This window comes from Lepeophtheirus salmonis, chromosome 4 (assembly GCF_016086655.4).
Source record: "Lepeophtheirus salmonis chromosome 4, UVic_Lsal_1.4, whole genome shotgun sequence".
Taxonomy (NCBI): Eukaryota; Metazoa; Arthropoda; class Copepoda; order Siphonostomatoida; family Caligidae; genus Lepeophtheirus; species Lepeophtheirus salmonis.
The window spans coordinates 52,713,514-52,720,862 of record NC_052134.2 but is presented as its reverse complement, the minus strand read 5'-3'; positions in this window follow the sequence as shown (position 1 = coordinate 52,720,862).

The window sequence follows — 7,349 nt, the reverse complement described above, 5'->3', positions numbered from 1 at the left end:
TGATCGATGTTCTTAATCATTCTTAGTAGTAAGGAAAGAGAGTGCGCATTGGTTTTTGAAAAGAAGGAGGGGATAGGACGGGAGGGGGGGAAATGGTTCTACCACCGTAGAACCATTTTAACTCTTCGACCAATGAAGAAAGAGAAGTGAAAATTGAGCATCAAAGGGATCGGAGTGAGCTTTTTTTTTTCCTTCTTATCATTTGCTTTTTAGGTGGGGAATAAAAGTAGGGTAGACGAAGGAACTTTGGAAGGACTCTAAATTGGTTGGTTTGACTGTGACACCTCCAAATTCAAAACTAAATATCAACATATTCCTGCTATTATTTAATAACTTTAAAGATTGTAGCAGTCAAATGTTTTTTCTGCAAATGGGACATGATCGTTGTTTACTTACACTTGTTTGTAAACAAAGTGAGAGAGAATAACGACATCTTGCAGCAAAATAATGCATCTCCCTGAATAATAATATTATTTAGTATCAAATATAGGTGAATGGTACCCACATAGAGGGCACTACTAAAATTATTTTCCATATGATCAATTTTTTCGAACAACAAGCTACAGAATGCAACACCACCTTGCGGATATAGGCACAACACGCCATATGTAGCAACCCTCACCGTAGCTACTAAGGACGGTTCTAATGGTTTTTAAAAATATTTCGAAATTGAATAATAAATGACGAAAAATAGACAAAATAATATTTTTTTAATGAATAAATAACTAGTCTTCTCATGTTTTTGAATTATTAAATATCAATGACTTATAGTAGATTAAGATGGAATAAGATTGATGTACATTAGTAATTAGTATTATATGGAGATTTGAGAAATTTATTCCAAAAACGTATTCAAGGATTTTAAAAAACATGACTAAACAATACGAGGAAAATTGGAAAACATGTTGCAACTGATTCCTTTGTATAAGTGTTACAACATCTTAAAAGTATTATCGATAAGTGAGTTTTGAAAAACCATTACAAACTTATTACAATATTATAAAAGTATCATTCCTTTAAAAAAAAACTAATTACCCCCTCCTCAAAAACAGTTGAAAAAAAAGTTAATAGAGTTTATTGATTTTTAGCCACAATAATCTGTATTATATTTTGCAATTATATTACCAATTTTTTGATTATAGCTTTTTGATGCTCAAAAAAAAGAGACTGTAATAACGGGCCCTTCTTCATTACAAGCGTTTTGGAGGAATTGACCCTGCTAAAATCTATGGATTCTACACATCATCATCAACAATTTGACAAACCATTGATTTGTCTAATTTTAAATCATTTATAGTGTTCAGAACAATATTAATTTATTGAACTCAAATGACACCCAGTATAGCCGTCCACCTACTCACTATTAAAATGAAAATAGTCAAATTATAATGTAAATTTGTCAAAAAAAAAAATCCGTGTTGTAACTTCCACGGTCTCCCCTACTACATATATACATATGTATACAAATTTACTCTATCAAAAAAGAACAAGCTTAGAGCATCTCTCTCATTCTCTCCGGGGAAGAGACAAGCCATCCTCCTTCTGCCTGGCTAACTTCCAGATAAGCATCGATGCAAGCAAATGGCCCTTCTTTTCTTTCGTTGATTTTGAACTGATAACCATTTTGCAACCCCCACCCTATCTATCCCTCCATAAAATGATCAAGTAGTACTCTTCATAATATGTCAACGAAATTGTATGAACAGCAATTTCCTTACGATCCAATGATCTCATTAGAGACGTTTTGAGCGTCATTTTTAAGTGGTTCTTTCATGATATTGTAATGCACATTTCGTAATATAATATTGGGTAGTACATACTATCCCAAGGGCCAATTTATAAACTTGAACAACTTATGGAACATATGCTGCTTATATTACTCAAGTGGTGAGCTGCGACGGCTGTATAGTAGTTTATATATGCTAGTTTATTCAAAAAGAGTTGAATCAGTTCTCTCTCCTCCACAGCGTAATATTCTTTAATGTTTTCTAATGAACCCGGACTGAATATTATCATTATATACGGGGTGGGGATTTTAAATCTGACAAATATAAGGATATTGCATATTATAATTTATATACAAAAATTAATTCAGCAATTCATAAATAGTTTGCTCTTACATGTAGTGGTCCATGGTGATGTCAACCACTCAAACCAACCGCCTCAAGCGACAAGAACAGCCTCCAACCTGGCACAGGCCTTGATAAGGAACTCCTTGTCACTCTTGCCTACTCCCTCAAGAATAAAAGCCAGCAAGGAGTTAACAGAGTTATGTGAACGTTCATTAGACTCCCTCTCCAAGACGTTCCATACATAGTAGTCCAAAGGGTTCAGATCCAGTGAGCTATGATTCCACAAATCCTAACACAAAATATATCGGTCTTAAATTTTTTGGTATTTCCGGAATCAAACCGGTTCCAATTACCTAATTTAGACAAACTCTACCAATTTAAAATTCTAGCATCTATTTATCTTCTAACCCATCATTATCTATGGAGCTATTTGTTTCATTGTAGGGGCATCCGTAGAAGGTCAACTGGAGGGCTGGAGCCCCCCAAAAAAAAAAAAAGAAGAAATTTTTGTCTTGGACTCTGTAAGAAAAAATAAATGATAAAACAAACGTAAAAAATTTTCATGGATTTCTTTACTAAAATAAAATATTATTCGATGAAATTTTGATTTTTTTTGGCAAAAAATTCAAAAAATATAATCCTACGGATGTCCCCGCATTAGGGATGCACCAGCCATGGAGGCACACAATAATAGTCGCACGATGTAGGTATTCGGAGGACATCCGAAAGATTTTTTATTATACAGTTTTGTGAGCTAATCTGATGAGTACACTTTCATAAACATAGATCTCAGGATTGTCAAGTTATTGAGTACTAAACTGTTTGTGATTGAAAATCCTTATCCTGTATACAATTTATAATTAGAAATGAGCATGTTTCTCAAGTGTATGGAAGTTTTTTAATACTACTAATGAACTATAATAAATTATTACTATGTCGACTTAAGTCCAGTCCTTGAGGATCGAATCGATTCGATCAATTAGTATGCCAATGTTTTACTAGTATAAATATTTACCATATATTTTGTTGCCAGCTGTTGATTGTCTGCTTATTTTCCCCTATTCAATGTTCTGAACGTTGTTGATTTGTTAAATTTAAATTACTTTTTGTATGGTGTGGTCTATATTTTTTATGCATGCCCGTTTTGATTATGGATCAAAACGAATATTTGAAGTTTGATATACATTATCTGATACATTACTAATTTAAAAAAGACTAATAACTAATCTTTCATTTAAATACGTATTAATTTTCCAAGTAAAATTATTATAAAAAATATCCAATATAAATCTGAGTCACTCGAAAAAATAGTACAACTTATACGATTAATCGTATTAAAAAGACACTCTCTAATCCGCTAAGATTAGACGTTGCTTCATTATGATATCTAATGACGGTGACAATATCAACGACTCAATGTAACTTGAAGGTCAGTCATTGTATATAAAGTTCCCAAATTCTGTCCATTTCTGCGAAAACCTTAATAATTTGTCTCTTTCAATCTTTGGAGTTGTGAATAAACAAAATTAGATGTCAAAATGTCCTATGTTATACTTTGTGGGACCTGGAGTAATTGTACTCGTATTTTGTGTCAATGAAGAACCTTCTATCCTACTGTCTTTGAAAGAAAGTGTAATTTTCAGGAAGGAAATTAATTATATTCTTAGTTTATTTCTGAAGATAAATCAAGCCCTGAGCTGTATTCCTCAGATATATCTTCTTCAAATTCTTGATTACGAAGTAATCCTTTAATCAAGCTACTTTTGAATTCATTATTTTCACTAAGCTAATATTCAACATGCTAATTTTGAATTCAGTCCATGCTCGTAATAACTTTATGTTCATGTATTTCCTCATCACTAAAAAGATGTCTTTATTTCGTGTTTGAATTTATGTGGCTTTGGACTAATGCGTGTGAATGAATCATATTAGTTTTAGAGTAACGTTAAAGATTGTATTTTATTTATCTTTATAGTTCTAAATGTACTGTTTCGCCACATAAAATGGTCATATTTACTCTACGCAAGAATATCTATCAATATTCCATCATGTTTATATGTTTTACTAGAAATTTTTATTGCATAAAATATCATTTATTGTAACAGGGTCAAGATTACCCGTAAGTCAAGATCTGTGAATAACTATAGATTTTTGAATTTTTTTTAACAAAATTTTATTTTTGAAATTTTTTCCCACAAATTTTAATTTTTCGATTTTTTTTTCAATAAAGTTCCACAAACCACCACCCCCTCCCAGTTTTTTTCCATCAAAATATTTTGACTCTTCCTTTTTCCTTTATTTTAATACTAGTTGATACACAAAAAAACCGTACATTTCATGTTTTTATACAAAAAAAAAAAAAAAGTACCCAAGCAATATGTAAAAAAAGAACATACCCAGCGAAAAGAGAACGGTTACCTTGTAATTAATTATATTAAACGCCAACTGCACGTCGTTATCGTAACTTCAGGGGCGTCTACAGGATTATATTTTGGGGTGAGTTTGGTTTTTGGAATTTTTTGAGAAAGAAAAATCAAAAAATTGAAATTTTTCTGAAAAATATTTCAAAAATCCACAGCTACTCACAAAAAAATTTCAAAAATCTGCAGCCATTTATCAAATTTAAATTTCTTTTGTAAAAAAGTTTCAAAAATCCACTGCTTTTATAAACAATTTTTAATATTAAACTTTCTAGTAAAAAGAAAAATTATTTGATGATTTTTTTTTTTTTTTGGGGGGGGTAACGAACGCCTCTGAACTCGCAACCATTCTTCCAAGAAGAGATATAAAAAAGTCCAAAAGACAGTTGGTAATTAGCCAATTATTACCAACTAGGGAATTATTATTTAATAACTTTTGGAAATTGTTCATAACGTAACAAGAGCTCATTCAAATTCAATCAAATAAAAGTAAAATAAGTGTAAAAATCAACTGCTTATTACAAATACATTGTAAATTTTTATGTAAATATGATTCTGGATGGGCAGAACATAGAGAAAATAGAAGTTTACAGATTAAGAAAAGAAAAAAGGTTGGTGTTATCCAAGGTTAATAGATATACAACGATATTCCATAACACTTTTCCTACAAATGTTCGACTTCCACCACACTTTTTAATACGTTTAATTCCGTCCGACCTTTCTTCAAAATGATTTCCAAGATTACCACATATATTTTCCTTTTATTTTTAAATACCGACAGGACATATTTTATACTGATGATGAATCTGAGAAAAATATATGATCCCTGCATATATAATAGTCATTTTATTGCCTACACTATGGTAATAAGATTGAATAAAGATGTGTTATATATTTTTAATACATATATTATTAGGGTCTGATATATTATGTTAAAAACTATAATAAAGAGATATATTTTTGATAGACACTAAACGTTTAAGTCCTTATATTTGTGAGCCCATTTTGACATCCAAAAATACACGGCAGGAGTTCACCAATCTCCTGGATCTTAATAAAGAAAATTGTTTTCCTCCGTTTATCATATAAAAAACGAATATTTAACATTACCCAAAAAGAAACAGCAAATATTATAGAAGAATTAAAAGCTTATTGGAATTCCATCCAACCATATCCGGTATTTTGGTTATTTGTCTTGTGACTGAGAACTTGTTTAAGTGCTGTACTTTTAGGTTTTTTATGACCCATTTCAATCCTAAATGGAATAGGATATACCTGAATATTATCTGTACATTTATTTGGCAACACTTAAAAGCAAAATTGATATGTATATATTTTTTTAATTATTAGGATTAATATATTTATTATGGATTTGCGTAAGTACACATGGAAAAATCATGATTATTACATTGTGCATTATTATATTTCTTAAAATATAAAAACAAACTTTAGTTAAGGCAGTAATGATTTCCAAGGATTCCACCGGGATCTCGACATAACTCTCAAATTTTACCAAAATCCCGAGATAACAAAAGCCATGTGAAATGACGATCACTAGCCAACATCAACAACAATGCTGACGTCTTATGAAAACGCTCTATACATTGATCTAAGTTTTTTTGTTGTGGACCTCACCAGGAACATGTAAAATACCATATTTGTGACCTACTCACCCAAGATGGTTCCCTTACCTCCATAATCAACATCCAGCCGGTACCATGGCTCTGGGCCTTGTGATCAGTTATGGAAAGCCCATAACCCTCCACTGGTTCCCCCATAGCCTCAAAATTGGCACAAAGAAATTCCTGGAGATCATGTTTTATGTCGTTAAGACCTGGTTGGACTCTACCAATACAGAGAGTGATTATGTTTAGTAATAGGAGGACATCACACCCAGCTATAAGTCCAAGAAATCCCCAAAGTGGTTTGCTGACAATTTAGCAGCATTTCAGCCTTCAAGATGTGGCCCCTAATCCCAGACAGTGCCCCTGGACTATAGAATTTAGGGGGATCTAGAGGGGAGGGTGTGCAGAATCAGATATCCAAATATTAGAACCATGATGGCTGCTGTCAGCGAGTAGTGGTGGAGCGGGCTAAAAAATATCTGGTTTCAGGCTAAGTCGGGCTACGAGTTTCGGGCCAGCTTAAATGTTTTCTTCCAAACGAAAAAACATTCTAGTACAAAACAAAAACTTATTCATTTAGGGGGTATCAAATCGAAAAATACGTCATCGACTAGTTGTTAAGGAATTATTTTACATTAGAAATAAATGTCGAACTTGAAGGTTCGAGCCACGGGCTTTTCGGGGTTCGCAAAAAAAGGGTCGGTCGGCGGGATTTTTGGCTCGGCCCTAGACCGAATCCATCTCTCTCAACAAACAGTGAGCCACCATCCTAGGGAACGCCATCATGAGGGTATGTCTCGACATTTTGATGATTAAATCTACTGGTTATAAGACATTACCCATTTACAGTTAAATAAATATCCAGATATTTGACTCTTTTTCCCGCGTCTTTTTAAACACAGTGTACTTTGAACAGGCATTTTGATACGGCTACTCGGTTACTCCTTTGACACTCAATAAATAAACAGATTTTAATACACAGAGCTAGCAGATTGATTGAAAATGGGTGGTTCTACTCTTCCAATCCCCCGATTATAATTATAGGATAATCTACATACATACATATATAGGGATTTAGAAATAGCCAAGAAGTTGATTTTCCTCATAATGTCGTTTTTGTTTGTTTGAAAGAGTCTATTATTATTAATAGTAAACACTGTTATGTTAGTTTGTCAGATTGGATTTTATACATGCAGTTCAGTACAATGCATTCGTGCTTTGTTTATCCAAGA